Consider the following 24,227-nt stretch of genomic DNA (forward strand, 5'->3'; position numbering starts at 1 on the left):
AGCACTAGGAGCAACCCTCGTGGAGTGTCTCGTGGAAAAATCTCAGCTCATATACCTGTCACATGGAGCTACCAGAGCCTTCAGTGATTGTGGCATCCAGTGGGGAAAACTGAAATAAACTCAGGTTTTTCAAATGCAGAAAAGGATGGACTTCTAGATACCTGAAACTGCACAGAAATCCAGAAAGAAACCTGGGGCAAAACCTGGGCTATGACGTGACACTCCAGGAGCTCATCTTTTAACCCACATCTACCATAATTTGAACAGACAGACATGAGAAGATAGCAGAAAAGAGATCTGTCAGTCTTGAAAAAAAGGCTCCACAAAGCCCAGCTGCTGGGTTTCTGGTTGCACAGATTCATCTGGGAAATAAGGTGCAGTTCACTTGGGATCTAAGTGAAAAAAGCAGAAATATGTTCCCCAGATAATGGATCTGCCAGAGCATGGCAGCTTTGAAATGAGCTGGCACAGCCCTAACCCGTGGTTGAGAAGGAGTTCCACAGCCGGTGGGTGGGGGTGAGATCAGTTATTGCAAATACAACCCTCAGAGGAGACAACTTGCTTTCTCCATCCGGTGCATCACCACAATGTATGGGCACCCAGGAGATACCCAGCCCTCTTCCCTCACTTCAGTCTTATGGCTCCCTACAAGTCACACCGCCTGGCATCAGAAGGCGGGGCGCCAGCAACCTCCACGAGCAGACCAGCTGTGTGATACAGCCTGCTTTACCTGGATGGGCCCAGTTAAACCAGCAAACAGCCCAGTACGGCATCTGAGCCAAAAAGGAGGTTTGGTGGGTTTGTTTGTGGTTTTTTTTCCAGTAAAAAACAAACAGTGCTGGGCCACCTATTTGAGAGGCTACTGAGAAGTGGGTGAGGGCTTTATTATATTTGTTTTCACCAGTAGACTGTAATTAATCCAAAGGTTTTAGGGTTTCTTTCTATTAAAAAAAAAAAATGACAGAATTAACAAAAACACTATAGTAGTTAAAGGATTTTTATGTAGTTGTAGAATCACCCACTCAGACTCACTCAGGCTGGAAAAGATCCCAGCATGTCATAGTCTAAGCTCCTGCTCAAAGTGAAATCTGCGCTGGATTTGTACCGGGCTGCTCAGGGCTTTGCACAGCTGAGTCTCAAAAACCTCCAAGAACAGAAAGTTTTTAGCCACTTGCATGAGCCCTTTCTGGAACCTTATTGTGTGTCATTATCTATAGGCATCAGGTAGCAGCTCTCCAGTCTCTTTGCTCTGTAAGTAAATTAAAGAACAGTTTGAATTACAAATGAAATCTCTGTTAATAATACATGTGCTCTGGAACTGCAATCAGACTATGCAAAAATGGGACAGTTTTAGCACAAAAAATAGTTAAGTATGGCTCAGATATTTTAATACAGTTCTAGATTTTAATGCCTGAAGCAAAATTCATTTCTTGAATGAAAAAGATATGATTCATTTTGCTTGACCTTATTCAGGGGATTTTAGATAGCTTTTTTCCTTGCCTGATTGAACAGCCTCATCTTTGTTTTACTTTGCATCCCTTTGCCTCTTTTTCTTTCTTTATTTCTTTTCCAGTACTATGGAAGGCTAAAAAAAGAAACAAGACAGGGAGAAACAATATTAAATATTAGGTAGCAGTGAAATTAGATCTCTCTATTAAATTAAATAAAACAAATAATTTCTATATCTAATCTAAAGTATCCATGGAAAGTTCTCATTTTCTTTGGAGAGCTTTTGTCATGAATAATAATACTGCATAGATACTGTAGCTCTTGATGCTTGAACAAGCAGAAAAAGCAGGCATCATTGACTCTTGTGACAAATAAATCCTCTCTTAGGGTCGCAGTCAGGTTTCCACAGACTTTTTTTGTTGTTGTTGTTGTTGCTTTTACAAATGTGGCCCCACACACCCCCTTGCTACAGGATCAGCTATAAATAAGCGCCAGGCACCCGCAGAGCGTGGGTGAAGCTCACACCTCTATGGAGCTGACTGCAACATCTTTCAGATGCTTCACTTCAGCTGTGCTCAGCTCCCAGCTGAAGACTGAACAGAATTTTAATAGGAAAGGCTCCGCGCTCCGTGCCTGCCCAGGGAAAGCCAGTCACTGCGGATGGGTGCTACACCAACCCGTGTCTTCTGACACATGAGTTATGTCATGATATCAGAGTCCAGCCACAAGTGGTGGTGGGGAGGGACCTTCAACTATCTTCTTGTCCACCCCCTGCTCCCAGTAGGGCTGTAGCCAACACAAGATTGTGTCAGCGTGTCTGGCCGCTGCTTGGCTTTGCTTGTGAGGACACAGCTGGAAAAGCAACTGGCAGTTCTGCCACGGAGAACATCAGTGAGTGCTCATGAAAGGCATTCACCACCTCCCCACCATGGACAAGGTCTTGGTATACCTTTGGGCAGCTCCACTGAAACCGTGAACACAGTGTCCAGCTCAAAAAATCTGGCCTTAATATAGCAATTCCCTGTTGACAATCTCCAGGTTCAAATCTTCAGTTCACTCTAAGAATAGGCAATTTCCTTGCATATAAAAATTTCCTTTTTTTGCATGGACCAGTGGGCTTACAGAAACACTCAAGTGCTGTAAATACGTCGAGACTGACTGAAGATGTGTAAGAAATTTTCCCATACTTGTCCTTGGCTGCCTTCTCCAACTGGCTTGCCTTGTTTAGAAAACCCTTGTTCTATGCACAGGAAAAATGCATGTATTCCTATAAGCCAGTTCCTACAAATGAAACAACTTATGGAAACTAATGGAAATGGACCCTAATAATAGAATTTTCTTAATTTTATAATAAACTGTTACATTTAAGATTGCTTGATTTCCATCATAAAGTCTATTTGCACTGTAACTCAAACATATTTGCACTGTTACTCAACTGCAAAGGAGGCTTTATATGAATTTTAGTAAGAGAACTAGTACTGTATTCTGAGATCAAATGTGCTTGATAAGTTTATAAAATACATAGTTTAGCCTTTGCTATGTTCTATAGATTATGGGCTGATATTTTATATTTTTGTCAGCTAAACAAGTTTGTTGTTTTTTTCTTTTAAATGAAAATTATTAATTGGTACTTATTTCCAGGGCTGTTTTCAAGATTTAGATAATATTAAAATAAATCAGTTTGATATGATTTTTTTCCCCAGATTAAACATGGATATGTCTTTATTATCAACGTGATATAACTTAAATATCTAGAAGCCATTCTGGGTTTTTCACTGAACATAGAGTATTTGTTAACACACTTTCTGGTGAAGAAAACTAATGTATGTGCTTCTTAATGCAGTATATGGATTAAAATTGCCTAAAGAAAGTCTTAATGTAATTACATTCTAGTATGCAAGAAATAAACATAAAGGTTTGGAAGGTTTCAGAGGAAGGGCACAACCAGAAGTAAATAACATATGTCAAAACATGCAAAGCCAACTATGAGAAAAAAACTTGGCATTAACAAGAGAGATAACTCTGCCTCACAACCTCTGAGCCAACATACAGCACTGGCCAGATCATCCCCTCAATGAATGTTACCCCTCAACAGGTAAAAAATTCTGAAAAGAAGTACATAAAGAAAAGAAATAGTGAAAGAAGTACATAAATTTTACTGGACTTTAAGGTTTTGTGTATTTGTGAAGAATCCTTATCATCCAGTTTTGATAAACTATCAGATGAGTTCTGAGAAAGTAAAGATAATTTAAAAAAACATTTTGCACTGGGTTTTTCACCACTCACACCAAGGAATTTTGAGAAATAACTGATAAACATCTAAGACTTCTGAGCAATGATCACTTTCCTCTTATCCCCTTTACTTGGGCAGTTGCTAAAATGCACTAGTCATTATCTCCTCGACGACAGCTTCACATGGCTGGGCTGCTCAATTTTTGTGGCATCTGCCATTATAACCCAGTTTACAGCCACGGAGTACTGGAGCACGAAGCACAGGGTCGGGGGGTGGGCTGGGGCTAGCTGGAACCATCCCACCTCCAAAACATCCTGAGCCCAGGCACACACTCACGTCGATAATTTATTTATAGTTACTAAACAGAAAAGGCTCAAGAAGTGGCAGAATGTGCCCAAGAGTATTGGAAAAATACATTTGTCCTTTATCCAAAGCTGTTTAAACCTGAACACTTTCCTTGTGTATATATGTATAAAACTTCACTCTTTGCTCAAGAATTACCCAGTGATCTCAAATCTAAGGCCAAAGCAAACAAAGGTTACACTGGATATCCATCCCCAGGCAGGTCTGTCGTGCTCTCGTTGAACTGGGATGGAGCCACACTTCTGCTCTCGGTCCAGGCAAAGTGTGATCTGTCACATCCCTGAGTTTGGGGCAGCACTCTGTCCTGCTGCCCTGCTCTCCCCGTGAGTTAACGGGTCACACAGGCACCATAAAGGGACGTTCAAAGGGAGTGTCCCCACCCAAAACAAACGGGATCAAACCACTCCTCAACTCTCCATGCTGTGACGGTCTACAAATGACCATGTTGCCATTGGTCCCTGCAGCACTGGTGGACTCCAGGAGTTTCTCTTCCGTATCTGCAGCTACAGTTGTGTCCCTAGCTGGCTTGGTGTAACCCAGGACTGCATGGCTCTCTCAGTGGGGAACTGTGCCCATTTTCTCCTCCTTTTTGTACAGCATCAGCTTCTTACTGCGCTAAATAATACCAAGAGAGAGGACCATTTCCCCATACTTTCCTGCAAACCCACTCTCCAGGGAACTCATATTGCTGGGAACCTTGTAGAGAAACCTGCTGGTCCAGGGTCACACAGGGACCCAGCAACTGATTGCACATACACAGCTGCCACCTCCATAGGGTTTTTCACAAATTTACAGACAACGCTGGGGCTATGGAGGCGTTGGCTCATGCCATTTGAAGTGGTCTGATGAAATGATCCATCATAAGAAACCACGTCTGCTAGAGGGGATTTCAGAATATGGCTTGCAAGTACGGCAGGAGCATCACGTCTCCTCTGAACACTGCCAGCAGCTCAGGTCAACCCATTCGCTGCAACTTACTGGCAGAGCACAGCCTCCCCAGCAGCCCCCTGCAGCAGATCTCTTTCTGAAGGTACCCATACAGCAAGACCACATCTCTGCACTGACACACTGGGGTTCAACAGCATGTTTACATCACAGCAAGACTCCTTTGAATTTGGACTTGCCAATTTAAAATCTAGAATAACTGAAATGATAACATTCCCACAGTGAGTTTTAGTCTAATTTGACGTGGAGCCACAGTGCACGTAGCGGTTTAAAAACACCATCATATACTTCTTAAAGGTAACTGTTGCTTTCTATCACTGCATTGGAGTTCATTTGTCTGAAGCCCAAGCAATGTGGGAGAAAAAAACCTTTAGATATATTTAATGAAAATTGTTTGGAATTGGATAACACTGCCACTGATGTAAAGATCAAAAAAACCATCAACTTAAACAGCAGCGCTGGGTACTTTCTAACATTCTGAGAATGCCTTTTATTTATAAATGGTCTGAGGTTTCATAACCTTTCCTTCACCCAAAGGAGAAAAAAGCGGAGCGAGAGAGTCATAAAACTGATTTGAACTGTTGTTTTCATGATCCATTTCTCAACAGAATAAAATTGTTCATCAAGCAGCAGTATGTTTATCCTGATCACAGCGCTTCTTTCTCGGTGGTAAAGATGCAATTTGGGAGGTGTGAAAGACTAGAACTACAAGTATAACCAGAATAAATTTTCATAATGTAAACCATTTACAACAAGTAGAGCAACAGACTTGGAAATGGTAAAGTAAGATGGATATTAAATGTATTCCACCTTTGTCTGCCAGACATTTCTGTTTCATTTTATCCTCTTTTGGGCGGACACACATCTACATGGTGGATCCAAATGCTGCTGACAGGGCTGGCAAGTGCATTACTCTTATTACTTTCACTGAAATTTTATCTTTCTTCAGCAATATCAGGTGATGATACTTGTGTGTATGGAAATATTTATATACACACATCCAAATTGATAGGGCTTTGAAGCATGGGACTTCTTAATTTTTTTGCGAACAATTATTTACCTGAAAAGTCTCAAAGAGATATATGAATTCTATAGTTTAGTGGCAACTCTAGTTCAGGAACCTGGCCATGAGCAGCGGTTCTGTGCAATTTTACCAAACATTTGTTTATTCTTATTGGAAAACAATAAATATTTTTTACTCTAAAACTGCAATTACATCAACAGATAACTTTGCTCCAAGTCTTGCAGTCTCAGTTTGTCAAAGATAGGCACATCTAAGCACTTTGCCCTTCAAGAGCTGCCTTTTTGGATGCTGTGGTGAGCAGTGTCCAGCTTTCCAGGTACCACTGGGATGAACTGGGCAGCTCACCCAGGTACAGCCCTGGGAGAGGGGACAACCTCACACCTAGAGCCTGCTGCAAAATAAGCCTGAAGGATCAGAAAGAGGGGGTCAAGAAGTGGGATTTGCTCTGGGAGAAGCTTAGAGAGGGTGGACTGATCACTCATCCTGAACCAAGGAAACCAAGAGCAGGGGAACCTGAAACCAAGACCACCCCTCCTTCCTGGGTCATCAGACGGCTGCAGGCTCACGTACTGGTTGAGGAGGCCAAACAGGCATGTTTTCCTGACAGTCGTTTAAAATTTATGCTCTTTATTTCTTTGATCCCTTTGCTTAAAACTAACAAACAAAAATAACCCCTGTTCTTGTCAGGTTAAAACTGAATATCCTACAAGATGGGGAGATTTTTAATTCTTCCACTCAACCCCAAGTAAAATTTCAGGGAAACAAGAAATCATTAAAACCTGCACTTTATTTCAGTGCGACTGTGCTGTCTGATAGCTGATCACTCTGGCAGAGATTCTGATCAGCTCCACCAGGAATGGCCATGCAATGGGAACAAGCCACATCAAGGCTGCCAGACTTCTGCCTGCAGTAACAAGCTGAGAAGACTTTCCATTAAAATGCTATTTGTAAAGACCGGGTGGGAGGAGGGGAAGGAAGGAGCAGGCTTGTTCCCAAGTGAAAAGTCTGTGCAGCAGGTCAGTACTGAGCCAGGAGCAAGGTCTTCTGTATTTTTACCACTCCACAAAACCCTGAAAAGTGGCTGACAGTGACAGCTCTGACACACACTCCCCACTGCAGCACGAATGGCACTCTGGTAATGGGGATTTCTCATAACCAGCCTGTCAGATTTATGTAAAAACAGACAAGATAACAGTAACTGACTCTGCTTTTGTCTGCCAGAAAAATGTGACCTACTTAGAAATTACTTAAAACACAGTATATCTACATGCTGACGAAGGGCGCAGCTGAGCTGACGTTCACCTTGCAGAGGCAGTGACATTATTTTGCCAAAAGTTCTGTGCAGCCAAATGGACTTAGTTTGTGGGAAGGGATCATACAGCAGAGCTGTAAGAAAATCCCTGCAGCCCCTGGGAAGGAGCACGGCTCCAGCATGAGAGCACGCAGTGACCAGGAGGTGATGCCTCCCAGGGATGACTGGAAGTGGCAGGAGGGTACCTAGGTTTGCAGAACGAGGTTTATTTTTCACTGATTCCTGTACTTCCCTGAAAAGCTGTGCTTGCAGCAACACACCTTTATCACAACCTGTCATTTCTGGAGGCTGTTGTTTTTGATGGAAATGAGCACTTCCACAGTCTGGCATGAAATAAAACGGGGCATCTTGCCTGATCAGGACTGAGAGTGCATCACCTCTGCAGGTAACTCCTGTCCTTTAGACAAGGGAAAGACACAAGATAAATAGATCCCGAGTAATCCCACAAGCCAGATACAGCAGTAAAGCTGTGTGATTGATAACCCTTCAGTGGGGAAAAAAAATAACATAAATCCTCATCTGACAATGTGTAGTCAGAGAATTGGACAATTCATTTGGTTGATGTATTTGCTTTTATGTTGCATTATATCATTTGTGCTACAGAGCCCAAAGGTGTCACTGAGATCTGGGCTTTACTTTGCTAAGTGCATACCCGTACCTAACGGCAAACCTGTCCCCTGCGGTGCACGGTGCACGCCCTGGTGCCCGGCTGGCGCAGGGTGGCCCGCTGCTGCTGGGAGACAGCGGTGTGTGCACAGGGCAGCCCTGAGCAAGGCAGACAAGGAGGGAAGGCAGAAGTGCCCACCGTACTACAGCAAAGGGAAACTGAGGCCCAAAAAGAAAAGTTCTGCCCCAGATCACCCAAGGTAAGTGTCTGGAAGAGGCGGCGCTCAACACAGTTCTTTCACGGAGGTTGGATCCCTCCGCTCTCATAAGCACCAAACGTGCCAGCGAAGATGATTTATTTATACTTGGTATTCAGATGAAAAATAATTGCAAGACAGTGATCTTTTGAAAAAACAAGCTTAGCCTCCTTGCAGCCACAAAAAAAGATTCCAAATTCTTTGTTCTTTTCTGTGTTGTGGTTCCTGTTGTCTAACAGACCTTTTGTTTCTTTGTAATGAAAGTCGTTGTGGGTAATTAATGTAAAAACACTCAGGACATCTCCATGGACGAAATTCATTAACCAAAACAGAAATCCTGCTTTGTTGTGTGAGCTGGTTCCTCAGACACAGCGTATCAGGAAAAAGAAGACGACGCTAAACAAAACAAACCCCTGGCACTCATTTTAGACCAAATTCATAATCCACAGCCCATTTTCTCTCCGTTATTCCCACCAAGGCTCTGCAATGTGGGCAGAGACTCTGGGAAGCCAGGAAGCAGCACCGTGATAAACCAGCATCACTTATACACCGTGCATGGGAATTACACCAGTAGTCACCAGCCAGGCCAGAAGGCTGGAAACCCAAACGAGCACAGCCATTCCTGGGACACAAAGGAATTTTTGAAGTGAACACATGGGCAGACAAGTCTCACCGCGCAGAGAAGTGAGGAGGGCTTTACTCTTCTCATAGCGGTCAGGTAGGAGGTGTGCTGGCCATTTACTGCACTGACACTCCGGGGGTGTAAGAAACTTTTTAGAATTGTGATTTAGGCCAGAACAGACCAAAGACACACAGCGATTACTAGGCAGGAATGGGATCCATATCAAGGAGTTGGGGTATTTACTGCCTCTGTGACACAAAAATGAATAATGCAAAGGACAGGGCAGGTAGCAGGAACGTGGCTTTCTCCGCGTCCCCTTTCCCACCACGGCAGCAGCGGCCATCAGCAGTCGGGAGGAGCAGGGTTTGGGCCACTCCAGCTTGGTCCCCGCAGTCCCTGGAGGTGCTCATGCTCCCGTGTCCCCATGGCAGAGCTGGGGCAGGTGAGAGCATCCTCCAGACTGACGGGTATTCAGCTAAACATGCACCACACCAACAACCAGGCTGGAGCCTCTGCCACCAGCGTAACTGCTCAGGCGGCATCAGCTCCGCAGGTCAGGACAAAAACTTAACCTCAAAGCAGAGAAGACAGAAAACAGCTTCTAAAGTGGTCGGGCAACCTTATGCTTTAAAAGAACTGTGACGAGGGAAGCTGAAGCAAGGGCTTAGCATGAGATCTTCCCGTAAAGCATTCAAATGCAAGGAGCGAGGAGCTAAAGAAACAAACATTTTCAGCAGCCCGTTGTTCATTGCCTGTGTTTGAGATAAGCCTCATAAAACGTCAAGCTTCCAGCACTTTGGGAACAATGCCATTTCCATTTCCAAAGGCTTTTGGCTAGGGCTTGTGAACAGAACATTTTTTCAGATGACTAGTTTACTTGCCTAAAATAAATGATGTTTGTTAATTTGGACTGAATTATGGTTTTGTTGTGTTACTGCTAAAACAGAGATTATTTTCTTGAAGTTTCAAAATCTTTAACGTAGACATTACCTGTTATCTTTGATTGAAATTTTAAATCTCTAAGTCAGACCATGACATGAAATGGGTTTGGCTTTTATTGCATTAATAAGTGAATTATATTTCTTTCCTGTTCTTGGTGAGCCACCTTTTTCCTACCTGTGACTTTTGGCTCACCTTCTAAATTAAAATTGCAGTTATTTGCAGAGTTCTCGTTGTCACTGATAGTGCAGCTCTGCATCCCTGCCTGACAAAGGCACGCATGCTGGAGAGTATTAACTGCAGGCACCTCATCCATCTCTCAGTAAAGTAAAGGAAATCTTCCAGGTGGCAATTTACATCCTATAAGCTAAGCCTCACCCTCTGAAGTGACTTCCTTGGTTACAGAGCATCCTGGGGAGCCTGATTTCCCAGCTTGGAAATGATGTCTTCCTTGCAGGAGAAAGGACAACCTCAGAAGTAAAATGTGAAAAGCAGCAGACTGTTCCAGGCCATTAGTCCTGCTGTTTCAATAACGACAGACTTACCTTCCGCTGAGATCCATGTCGGATCTGACAGGCTGACATTCACGTCAGGTTTCTCCAAGGTCAGCTAATTCTTATAGATGTGCTGACATGCCAAATATCATACACCGGGTCATAACTAAATCTGATTACACTAGTAACAGTGGGTGCCGGTAAGAATGAATTGCAGGAATAATGAGACGTGCATGGATGGCTTACTGAACAGCATGGGGGGATTTTTTTTGTGCTCTTGCTTTCACTACTTGAGACCTGCTGGTTTGTAAACCAGCATCAGTATATAGCTTCTGAAGATGAGTAAAAGAAATCTAATTTCACTTCTAGATGGAAGGAAGGAGGAGATGTGGCTGGAAAAAGAAACAGAAAAGAAAGGAAAACAAAGAGCTAGGCAGAAGCCCTTAAAAAAAAAAAAAAAAAAAAAAAAAAGAAAGAAATGGGAACGAAAATATTTTTATATCAGCTGCTGCCTTTCTCTTCTGGAGTGCCTTCCATTCAGGGGATTTTCCTCAAAAGCTAACACAGCTGAAGCTGGGTAACTGATCTGCAGCCAGTGAGCACTGACTATAGCTTAGCAAATAGGATTTACATGAACTAAAAATGAGTTAACAGAGGAAAAGGTACAGCAATTGTGAGAAAACATTTTAGCTTCCTGAACTCATCCTTAGTATCAGCTTTTTATATCACACTTTGCTAGGCAGAAAAAGGTGCTTATCAGAGTAGGAAGGTTTAGCATTTAACATTTGGGCTTACAGCTAGTTTCAGCAGCATGAGTTTTATATTGAAATTCATCTGGAAATATTAATGCACTAGGTACTATGTCTAGAAATAGCCTGTACCTTGTGGAGCTCGCAATCCAGACAGCCCGAGAGCAGACTATGGAAAACATGTACAACAGACAACCAAGGAAAGACAAGGCTTTCCAAAGAGGCATGTGGCACTTTTAATGGAGAATTAAGAAATGAATCCTGCTTTTTCAGGACCTACATCTGTGCCTTCATTTGAAGACCTTGATATGGAGAAATAGTGTGAAATGGGGACAATGGACATCGATTGTGATTGTATATGTCTGCTCAGGAATGTGGGTATGGTGACTGGTCATGGGTGCGGTGTCTGGTCACATAGGCACACAGCTCTGAGGAGACAACTACAGTTTTGAGGAGACGCCTGCCCTTCTTCCTCTGACAAAGGGGCTATTTAAAAAAGAATGAGAAAAGGATGAGAGACATTCCAAGGCTATCTAGAGGGAGGGAGTGCTAAGTCTCCTTGCTGGAGAAGATCGGATGGTCACAGATGGTCACAAGAACATGAATCACCTACAAACCTGCAAGACCACCACATTCCAGGAAACGGACTGATAAGCTAATTAACATACGAAGAGGGGTTTAGGTAACGAATATGTATAGGCGTTAATTGAATATTCATTTGTTTCATTGTATAAATGTGAGATGGTTCGTCACTTTGGGCACGCACGTTTGTGGAGGAGGGATCCCCCGTGCATCTGCGTGCAATAAACACACCTACTTTATAACTTTCGAGTTATAGAGTCTCCGCACGTCAACCTTTCTGGCCCAACTGGCAGCTCTTCAACCCCAGGGCTTAAGAAGGGTCAGGATCTGGTGCTCAGTGGGAACGGCTCTGTGAGAGTCCAGGACCTGCCTGCGCACACCGCTGCTTGCCTTGCTCCTCTGCACGCTCAAAGCTGCTTCGCCTGCTGGTCCGAAGTGCAGGCTCTGTTGTAAGGTGTCCGAAAGATTTCTCAAAGGTTGAATAAATGAACATACAATCCCTTTATAACACTTTTGCCATAGTTGTTTTGAGACAATCCACAGCTGTGAGGAACCACTTTTTCCAGGAAATAACGATTGAGACAATGGGTATTTTTTTACATTAATCGGGGCAATACCTCCTCTATCTGCTCACTCAACACATGACGAACAAGAGAGACTGGAGTAAGATTTTCCTCATGATAAGATAAACAGTTTTAATACAACCCTAGAGCCGCCTTCGTGATGTAGCAGCCAAGATCCTCCTGGAAGAGGAAGCCGTTACGAATAAGAAAACACTGCAACAGCCTTCCAACAAGATTTATTCTCTTGATGATAAACCAAATTAGTGTTGCTGTTCTCTTCTTAATCTGATTGACAGGGCAAATCTGTCATCTTTTATCATGACACCTAAATTGGAAGTAAATTAAATCAACACATATGAAACTATGTAACACTTTATCTTGCACTTAACTGCAGGGCAGGATTCACAATGGGACTGTATATCCTCCTTCTGGATGCTGTAATGCGTGTTTACGGTCAGGCTGTAAATGAAAGAAACCAGTGTAATGGCTCCCTTTGCCTCCAAGGTGGAATCTTCTTGCCTGCAGGCTTTTAGGCATCTGCATCCTAACAAGCCGCCTTAAAAATAATTGGATAATTGAAGGTTATAATTCGTGCATCTTAACATTTACTTGATTTAATTGAGCATTAGTGTTAATTAAAACAAGCCCATGGCTTCTATCCCAGTTCAAGAACTTGGCATGCAGGAGAAAGTGACTTTCTTCCTACCTATATTGAGATTTATCTCTGTTATGGTACAGAAGGTGAATTAGTTGAATAAATAAAAATCGGTCACCCTTTTTTTTTCAGTTACCATGAAGTAAGTGATATTATCAAACAGATCAGTAGTATGCTAGCCTTCCCTTAACTAAAAAAATGTTACAATAAAATAGGAAACATGTTCTTCTCCATCCTCCCTGTAGTCTCCAGAGCAAACAGGAAATCATTTCTATTTTGAAAAACATTCCATTTTTAAAGTGTTACGGATAAATTCTGTAACCTCTCATCTGATCCAGTTCTAAGTGAATCCATATTTCCATCTCTGTTGATTTACAAGGAAGGAGAACAGCCACTTAGTTATAATTCAGGCAAAAACTCCCTTTGAAATTAAAAATTTGCCTAAGAACTACAGGATTTTCTGCAAAACTCTGACTTCCCCCCCCTCCCTCCCCGCCCCCCCACCCCCCCCCCCCCCCCCCTTAAGTTTTGCTGAAGACTTCCCTCAGCAAAGAGTGCATGCTTTTGAAAAGAAACTACATTTCTAGCTTGTCTGAGCAAAAGTGATTTTTCACATCTGGTGAATTTTATATTGCATGCAGATACATTATATTTTTCATTTGTGTACACTAAATATTTTTTTTAAAAATCGAATCTCCTCCATTCTTTTTCTGAAGTAATACATTTATTGCCATAAAGCATTTCTTAACTACAGCTGATAATCTGTGAAAAGTAAAATGAAACAAAACAAACCTTATCTAATTTCTTGTAGACATTACAAGTGTAGAAACACCAGTGTGTCCCAAAAATGAAATTCTAAGGCTCCAAACAAGATCTCATGAAAATTACAAATGCATTAATTGCACTAAATGACCTCAGTAATCACAGAGAGATACTAGCTTATTGGATATTAAATTATTATTATAGAGTACTGAAGAATTTTAAGCAACATCATCAGCTGTGACAAAGTCCTTGTGTGTACTCATCTCACTATAAACAAAACTGGGAAAATGTTGCATATTATGTGGAACAACTACAGGAAATCTATTTTTCTTTATATCAACAAATCTATTTTACTTTGACTTTTAAGTCACTCAAAGTTAATACGGATCTCTTGATCTAATATTAACAAGCTCAATGAAATGCAAGAAATGTCTTTAGTTCATTGCAACCATCTCTGGGTTTTTCAATAGACAGATACCAGAACCTTTGCCAAACAGAACAGAGTGGAAAACATATTCAGAGTAAGAAAGAAAAATGTTTACATGTTGTTCTAATGCCAGAACGACAAGACATCAAAAGCAGACAGCAGGCAGCTGCATCAGAACAAGTGAAATGGGATGTGCAACAGAGTCCTCCCTGGAGAGCTCCTTAGCACTGGGTATTTTGATGCTAACAATTTTCATGGGTTCAAAAAGCAGCTGTGCAAATTCAGCAAAGAAAAAATGTATCAGAGAGAAAAGGTACAAAGTCACTCTGTTTGTCACAGGACATTTTTGGGTCTGTATTGCTGATGGCTAAAGTTTATTTTAGAAGTATATCACTACACGCTTGTGCATAGGAAGGGATGGGTGAGAGGGAGAGAAGGGCTCAACTACTCCCTTCTAGACCTACCATTGCCTTTGAGAATGAGTATTTGGTGAAACATTTAGTGCAGCAACAGGCAACTGTTACCATGTAGTGCCATATAGAATCCTACAAGGTATAATGTGTCCTAAAACAGGCAACCAGTTACCCTATTTCATCATCTGAAGTTTGGTATAGCACACTTCTGAGGGCTTTAGAGATATAGCTGTCATACCTGCTCCAGCTGCTTTTTTGTAACGAGATGTCTTCATTATATTATATATACATACACACCCTGGTGTATGATCAGAAATAGGTCTTGCTGTCTGTTTCCATTAAATACAATGAAGGGGAAGAATGTTTTTTTTAAAGTAGAGCATGAAAATTGCACAAAGAAATTAATTTAAAAGATGAGCTATCCGTGGAAATGACACAGCTACTGTGAATGTGATGTACTTATACCAAAGTGTAATCCCCTAACTGCTGATAGAACCTGGAGTTAATTAAACTCCATTTATATTTATATTTTTGCACACTACCTAACTAAACTTATTGATTTAAACTTGCCATAAATGTAGGTTTCTGTAAATATTTTTTTTTTCCTAATGAAACAATTCCTATATTATGTCAGGGTATAGAGAATAAATTACTTGTAACTACTTCTGTCTCAAAGCTTAGTCAATACCTGAGTTTAGCTATTTTATATCTCATGTAATTTTTTCACCTAACTGTTCAGATCTCAGAAGACATCTCAGACAACCTCTGCATACTTTGAAAAAGGACACCTTTCTGTTCTATTTCTGTGGTCTTTCTGTAACCAAAGTATTTGCTTAGCACACAACAGGGAACAGAGCCACCCGCCTCTGATCAGTGACACCTCCCAGAAGGTACCTAGCTTGATGTGTATGATGGAGGAACAGAGTCTTTTCCAGAATAGATTCATTCTGTTGCCAACAAGGTAGAAATAACCAAATTTTCGGATCCCAGACAGACTGTAAGGTTGGTAAATAAAAAATCAGGCATTTAATATAAATAGGTAATTAATCCTGTCTCATAAGTGGAGTAGGTTTGATCCTAATTTTTTGGTAGTTCAGTAAATATGATGCTTCTGAAGCCTTTTCAAAGGAAGGTCATATTTATCACAGTGTTGTTACTCGGTCTGATCAGACTGGTCTTCACCACCTGGCTTGACCAGAGACTTTACCCACCTTATCAAACCTATTGAGAAATTCTGGATATGCAGCAAGCAGTAATGTGAGCACCTGTTAAGGAAAGAAAATTCTTTTTGCTGCCCACTTCATAGCATTTGAAGTCCTGGAACCGAATTTTTACACAGGTGAATAACACACAGAGATGAGAATTGCTGCCCAGGCAGGATCACCCTTCCTTTGCTGACAGGGAAGGGAGCCTTGTGTTAGGAAGTCACCCAGCTTCTCACTCACACAACTTCCACTGGTATGTCTAAAAGTACTAAAATAAAAGTGGAAAAGCTGCCATCCTAGGTATCCTCAGTGAGTCCCTGGGAAACATCATAGGTATGTTCCTTTTGGAGCCAAAAGCAAAACATTTCTTCAAGGTGCCTGCCCCTTTGAGTGCTTCGTGCTGCTCTGGAATAATGCAAACTAAAGAATGGTCCTGAAGAATTTTGATCTGCTACATGTTATGTAAAAGGAACTGACCTTTGTACAATATAGATGCATCTCATTAGTCCTGCCCCATGGTAGTATAATATTCAGGAGGCTTCTTGCTCAGTATGCTTGAATACATTAAAAAATTTCCTACCTAAGCAAAAATGTAGGAAAACATAAAGCTTAGTATGAAAACATTTACAAAGAGCTTCAGTGTAAAAAAAAAAATCCCGTCTGTTGTAATCTCTACAAAAACACACTATAAACTTGAAAAATTCAACTAGATTAATCTGAATTTTCCTCATTAGCAAACTGTATTTCACTCATATGCATTAGCAATTTATTCTGTATATCACATGATTAAACAGCTCTTCTCAGGTTTCAAAAAGCAGGAGAAATATTTTTCTGTTTCAGCAGGTTATTCCAAATCCGTGTGCAGTGTCCTGTGTCACCCAGGCATGGGACCTCTGCACCATTCCAGTGCAGTTGTCCCGCCTGTCCCATGCAGCTATGAGATGGTAACATGAAGTTTAGCCTAGAGAGAGCCTATAAATAATATATGTATAGAACCCAATAAAATCAAAGATACTGGGTAAAAGTATCCATCAAACAGATTACATCTGCAACCAATTGAAGAAAAGAGTGTGAGCCAAGTCCAGAGGGCAATTCATCCCTCTTGCTCTGTGCACCTACTTCACAGTAGGATAAAACTGTTTCTGGAGGTGTCAGTCGTCCTTTGCTGACAATAACAGAAGCCTGTATAACTAGCTGAGAGCAGGGGCTGACAACCAATAGGTGAGCTAAATCCCAATTAATGAAACAAATGCCATCATGAGGTTCCTTCTTCTTCAGTCTCTGTGTTTCAAATGATGGGAAAGAGGCAGCCCACATGGCAGAAATTACCCAGTATCTGACTGAAAAAATCAGCCACAATTTCCTGATCATAAGTTGAACTTGAAATTTATATACCAAAAAAAATCCCATTAGGCGAAATGAAGCCCGCTAGGCTCTCCAAAGCATCTGTTAGACCCAGCTCCCCTCTTGTACCAGCAATGCCTGTGTGGGAACCAGACTGTTGAGTCAGTGGTGCATGCAGAGCTTTTGATTACAAGATAATTCAGTGACACAAGGCCATTTAATGGACTGAGCATAGATATGTTAATAGAAACCTGTCAAAAATTAAATGTACAACTCCCCAAGCACACCAACTTTGTTGAGATAATGCTGTTGCCTTTCTCTGTAGTTGAGCAGCACACTTCATTAAAGTGTGACTAAATCAATTAATCTAAAATTAAGCTTTAACTTTAAAAATAACATTCTCCAATAAATGCATTTTGGAGTGGGTTTAACAGTTAATGTGGCAGATTGTGAATATCTTGTGATGGAAAGACTTAATGCCAATTAATTAGTATTACTATTACTATTTTCTTATTAAGTCTCCATGGTAATAATACTGTCAGAGGATGCCAGGGGAAAATTGTGTTTGGTTTTGATGTGAGGAGTTCAGATCATTGCAATAATATTCTTAGCTTCTAACCAGGGTTACTGTAGAACACAAGACGCAGATTTTGGCCTTTTTCATCAACTCCTATGACTGAAGAGAGGACAATTTTAGAAAAGCAGCTACTCATAATTTAGGGATTTCAAGCAATGGAGTGCCTGCTACACGCAATTACATCCCCTGTACAAAGTTAAAACCTTATTTCCTGTGAGATTGCTTTCTAGTGTTCAGAATTTCTAGTTTGAGCTTCCACTGAGCAGATCTCAGAATTTCATTGCCTGATAAATTAAACAACTTATTCTTTAACACAAACATGCATAAATACATACACACCGCGACTGAGTCGGCTCAGCTCCCTCTGGGATAAAATATTTAGACTGAAGGGGAGGTTTCTGTATTCTGTATTTTCCTTTTCCAGGCAGGTTTTTCCAGAGCTCATTTAATTCTTCTTTTTGTTATTATCAGTGTTTTGTAGTTCTCACCTGAACAATCATTTTACTACGGGAACAGAGGGAGGTGGGAATGTTATAAGGGTGCCTTTGGTGTGGGTTTCTAGGGATGAGTTCTATAGTATATATAGGCTTGGATGGAGAAACAGTTTCCAGAAAACAGAAGGACAAAGAGAAGACAACTTTTTACAAGGGGTTGTAATGACAGGACAAGGGGGAATGGCTTTAAGCTGAAAGAGGGGAGATGTAGATGAGATATTGGGAAGAAATTCGTCCCCATGAGGGCAGCGAGGCGCTGGCCCAGGCTGCCCAGAGCAGCTGTGGGTGCCCCATCCCTGGCAGTGCCCAAGGCCAGGCTGGATGGGGCTGGGGGCAGCCTGGGCTGGGGGGAGGGGGCCCTGCCCGGGACAGGGGTGGGAACTAGTGGATCTTCAATGTCCCTTCCAATCTAAACTATTCTGTGATGTTATGATAAGAATACATGGATGAGGAGGCAACTTGTGAATGTTTCCTAAGGACTGGTGAGTTTTAGAGAGCAGTAAGTCTGAAGGACTTTCTGAGCAGCCATGTAGAAGCTGCCAACACAGCAGTGCCAGCCTCTGCTCCTGAACCCAGAGCTGTGGTTGGGCTCCCACTGGGCAATTAGGAGTGGATGTGTTGAGGAAGCCAAGTGAATTTGTGAATATGCAAGAACAGTTACCTACTGCTGTTAACAGAACCAAGCTGTTAATAACAAGAGCTTAATGAACAAAGGGTGCTCTACAAGAAGTTCATTGTGATCTTTGACTCCTGACACTGTAGCTCCTATCAGGGAAAAAGTAATTTACAGCTGAAGGTTACTCTAATTTCTTTTCTACTCCCGTTTCATTGTGGGTTACAGCAGCGGAAACAGAGTGAGCAGCAGCACCCTGCTTTCATCCCCGCCGTGGTGGATTTGCACCTGCAAGGACCATTCCTCAGCCCCACAACTACGGCTGAAGCAGCAAAAGGTGCAGAACCAGGGTCTCTCTTTGGCAGCCAGAATAATTTTCATTTCTTCCACCTCCAAGTAGCCAAGGATACATTAATAGTCAGCCCCAGTGCCTCCATGAGAGCTCACACACAGTTAGAATGAAATCCTTTCCTCATATAAATATTAGACATCTAAGCCTGAGCCAGTTTTCCAGACTCCCTGTAGAGTCCGTAGGGAAGAATGGGCATTTCATTCCTGTTCATCTCATTTACCTACATAACAACTGTCCTGATGGTCCCATTTCTCTTCATTAGTTCTGAACAGAATCCAGGGTGAATTGCCATGATTAAAGAGCCCAGCTCTTAGCTGTCTAAGCCTAGACACGCCTGGTCCTAATGGTGTCCACTTGCTGCTTCCCAGGGCTCAGCTCCCCATACCGTGGAGGGCTTTGTCCCTATACACTTGCTAATTTACATGCATAGTAATTACACCTTGCAGATCAAAACCAGCTCCACCACTCCACTCAGATCATCTCTGCCACACACTATATGCATGATAATCTCATTAATGGCATTCTTGGCAGTGATGATCCATTTCCTTTCATGTCAAAATGTTTCATAGCAAAGGTCCGAGAACAAGCAATAAAAAGCCTATGAGTTATTCCTTGGTGGGTTCCTCATAAACAGTACATATCAGGTATTCATGCTCTTGAAAGAAATAGCTACAGTGCTTCCACCTCAGTTTAAAGAACCTTGACTGTATAAAATAACAGAAAAGAGCACAATTTAAAACTTTAGGGAGTATACTGTACAGGTGGAGAACAGTATGACATGAACACTTAGTGTTGGAAAAACCATCATTACTTTAAGTTTGTTTTGATTTTAAGACACAGAAATCATGTTCATGACATTTCTTCTTGTTTAATAGGGATGACCATGGTACAGTGGAGCAATATTGCTGTGAAAACTGAACGGAACACAGTTTGATCCTGTGGAGAGAGCTTGCTGAGCAAGGGCAGGAGTCCTGTGTCTCCTCTGTCTCATCTTCACTAGAAAAGGTTCAAGGAGTAACCAGAGAGGATTGTGCCCACCAGGTTAAAAGAGGTCATGCAGAAAGACTGTTTTATTGTCCACCACAGTTACCATTTACATAAGCCTGGATAATGGCAGTAGTCAGGCTGTAGTAGGAGGTCCCACAGGAGCTCCGGAGTATGGGGGACTTAACTACCCCTTTGAATGGGAGAGTGCTTGGCCACATTCTTGGGAGAAGAATCAGAATAAACTCTCTCTTCAGAGAGTCTTGCCATAAAATCTTTGTATTGTGTAAGCTGATGGGGTTTTATGGGTATTTTGAAGTCCATTTCCCAGAAGCATTGCTAAGAAGTTAATCTCTCAGATTGGTTGGAGACTGTTATAAAAGGTACGTGGCCTATCAAAGGGAGAAGAGGACACAGCTCATAAATAAACACGAGCTGTTAAAAGGCTTGTTCTGTCCACACAGGTAGTTTTGCAACCAGACCAGTCATCTTGAAAATAATTTCTGTCCACCTAGAACCAGGAGAACTGGCTGGTTTGTGAAGGGCTGTCAGGGGAGGTGTGATGGTGGTTTTAGCGACAACATAAAAAGATGTCAGAGAGGAGCGTGATCTATCTACCCTAGCCACAAGCATAAAATCAGTAACAGACTCTCGGGTAAATGCAACTAAGAGCATCACCTCTTGTTTTTCCATCATACTTGCAGAAAAGTACAGTTTGTGAAGGCAAAACAGTTTTTGTCAAAATAAATACAGCTCTGGCTATCATATTTGTTTCATGATTTATCCTCCACTCAGTATTTAATCTTTATCTTGCAGAAAAGTGGCTACAGGTGCATTCAAAGTATTGCCAATGTTTTAAGAAGTGTATCCAATTTTCTCTGTTCTTAACCAATTCCAGAGATGTTGACTCGGCATGGCCAGGCTGTGGGATATGCTGTAACATGCAGTAAAGTATTTACCGAGGATCAGTCCATCCACACCCACCACTGTGCTATGAAATGTCTGGTGAAACAGAAAGAACTACTGAGGGCACCTCGTAAGTGCATACCAGCAGTGCCATGGCAGAGCTGTCTCCTTTCTGGGACACTGGGGGAGGGGTGAGTGACCACCTCCACAAGTGATGCTTGCCTCTGCTCCACTCCTGCAGGGACACTGTCCTTCGTGACAGTGCATGCTACATGCATTGCATGCTACAGCTGCAATCTGCAGCCCAGACCTACAGCTATGCAAAACTTGGGTTACAGGCTTGTGTTACAGTCCTTTACAAGACAATGGGGGGGCGGGGGGTGGGGGTGGGTTGTGGTGTGTGTAAGGAAAGCAAAAAACAGGGAAAACATGCTGAAAAATATAGTTTGGAGTAATCAGAAAACTTTGTTTTCTTCTAAAATCCTTTTGTTAAGTCATCAGGTATTTTTTAACCTTTGAAGATACATACTGCTACATAGTGAAATGAGATGTCATGTGTCATGTTGGAATATTCAAGGCATAACATCAATTTAGATTAAAAAATCTGATTTTTTTTGTCTGAAACTGTTCACCAAATTGAATCTAATTTGCAAAATATTGCAAGCAACTGCAGACCTACACTTTTAGTTTAACAAAGACATCCTACCTTTCCTGGATGGTTATTACTTGTTTTGCATTATAGGCTGAAATTGTTCTCTTATTAGCTTTTTAAACCTGAAGATTGTGATGGCAAAAGGGAATGATGGTACCAAAAGATTAAAAGATAAACTCATTTATTCTTTTTAATAAACAGACCTAATTTCTTCATCCATAACTTTTTAAGATCATTTGCACAGAGTACAAGTGAAAAAGATGCCTTCCCCCCCCCCCCCCGCCCCCTTTCATTTTGAATTCCTGTGACAGTAAAATAGCAAACAGACTTTTAAAATAATGACTCCGATTTTGAAACCTTCACTAATGAGGTACAGCCTGGTTTAACAGCATTGTTCTGAAGGTTTAAAACCGTGGAATTAAAATTAAACCATTATCACAACATTAACTGCAGTGGTCACAGTTTCCAGAAAGCCGTTAAAATGGCTACTAAGAAGGCATGGTCACAGTGGAGTAACCCCCTGACTCATTAGACACCTCCTTCAGGATCCCGCCAAGGTGGTTGATTACCAGAGCTTTTTACCAATTGATTTAGTACCAAAAATGGAATCAAATCTTCTATAGACTCCTAATTACTGAAGAAAGTCATCACAGATTATCTAGAAGAAAGTGATTTACTGAGCTTTGCGGTGATTACAAACCCCATCATAGACAATACAATGCCTACTTTACACACAACCTCCACAGGGCTTTGGGCAAACAATTAAAGCAAATACTCTGTTATTCCTTGATTAATTTTGCCTGATTTCTTTTTCTTCTTCTAGTGAAATGTCCTTGAGTTTATTGCTCTTTCTTTGGGTAAATTTATTATTCAAATTTATTCCTCACTCAGATTTGTTTGAAGAGTATTTGTATTTTAAACTTCCTCAAGGACCACCTGCAAACCTCAGAGTGAGCCACCACCTCCATGATGCCCTCAGCTACTTGGGCACTGCCCTTTGCAATGAGGGACCAGGGTACCAGGCTAAAGGCATCTAAGAGCTGACCCAGGTTCCTCCCCACCATGGAGGACCCAGTCATGGCTTCACATGTAGACAGGGGGTCACTGCCCTTTGCCACACTCCCACCATGGTGGGGTGCCCAAAATTGTGTGTCAGGCCCACCCAAGGGTGGACCCAAGGGTGAACAGGTGGCTGGTCCCCGCTTGGTGTCTTACAGCCATCCACCACTGAGGTGCTCCTGGCATGGCTCAGAGGCAGTGGAGGTGCCACCTGTTGCCCAGGCACACTCAGGACCTTAATGCTGAATGTGATAGCCATGAACACTAGTGGGGGTGGGGAGGGGGGAGTCACTTTTTGTGTCCACTCCAAAAGTTTTTGTATTCTTAACATTATGAAAATATGTATGGGCATGATAACATGCCTTGTTTTCAGAGACAACTTCACCTCCCTCCAGATTTCTCTTAAAATGTGTCTCCACTGACACTTGAGGCATCCTGGTGCTACTACATGTTTGGGAGCTGCAGTGTCAGAAACTTTAGTGGGTGTAGATTTTCTGAGTTGATGATGAACGATGGGCTGTTTGTGGTAGAAAGCTTTAGAAAACATGTTGTCTCAGGAATGATTGTGCTTTTTTGAGTAGCCATTATAAGGGTTATTAAATTGAACATTCTGGCAAGTTGTGTCATTTATATCAAGATTCTCCTGTAACAATTCTATATGTTCTTATAGCAAATTATCCCAGGGAATGTGGGAAAGATTTCAGCTTATTGTCAGAGGGAAGGAGATAAAGGACTCGTCTGTCCTGTAGATTGTACTGCACTGTAGAAATATGTAAACTAACGTTAAACAAGCAATTAAAACTAGAAGCAGTTCAGCTATGGCAGCATGGGGTTTAGCAGAAGCTCATTCTTTGCTAGAAAGCAAGATAAAATAGCCTACAAAGAGCCTGCTTTTGCAGCTAGAGTACATCTAGCGTCTGAGCTGGCACATCATTTTTCCTAAAGGATGCTGAAATCTGTTTTGCAGAAGACACAGGCGAAGGAGTTTCTGATCCTTTTTTTTTCTTGGTTTTGAATGGCAAACTGGCTGCTAGAGGTGGGATCAGAGCAAAGCATGTCAAGATGGCTTCATGGTAAGAGTAGCAGCCGTTTAAGCAAGGTTTGGATGTAACCGATCTCCTTCTGGCAGCTTTTCCCAGCCAGCCAGCCTGCCTTTCATCAAACCCTGATTTTGACAGACACCTTGGGATAGTCATGAACATGTAACAGCTTGCGGTCAGATTAAATGTGCGCTGATTAAATCAAACCTTTATGGTGGTGTACATCAGCTGCTATCATACTTAGTTTGAGTCCACCACCCCTCTGCTAGGTACCCCCTGGTAAGCCGGGAAGTTGCAAAGTTTTCCTACTTAGAAAAAATATTTTCTCAGATATCCCTAATAGCCCATAGTATGACTTGGAAAAAGCAGAAAGCCGAGAGCTCGCCGAGATAAACTCACTGGTCCAGGTGATTGAAGGTGGGTGGTATTATACAATGATAAAAAGTTAAACTCCCCAGATTTCTCCCAGAGTCTATTGCACTTCAGCCAACACTCCTGTATGACAACACATTCCTGAGATCCTTCCTGGGTTGAATCAGCTGCTTGTGAGGCAGAACCTGGCCCTACTTCTGCGCAAATTATACATAATGCAGCAGTCCTGATAAA

This window comes from Falco naumanni, chromosome 7 (assembly GCF_017639655.2).
Source record: "Falco naumanni isolate bFalNau1 chromosome 7, bFalNau1.pat, whole genome shotgun sequence".
Lineage (NCBI taxonomy): Eukaryota > Metazoa > Chordata > Aves > Falconiformes > Falconidae > Falco > Falco naumanni.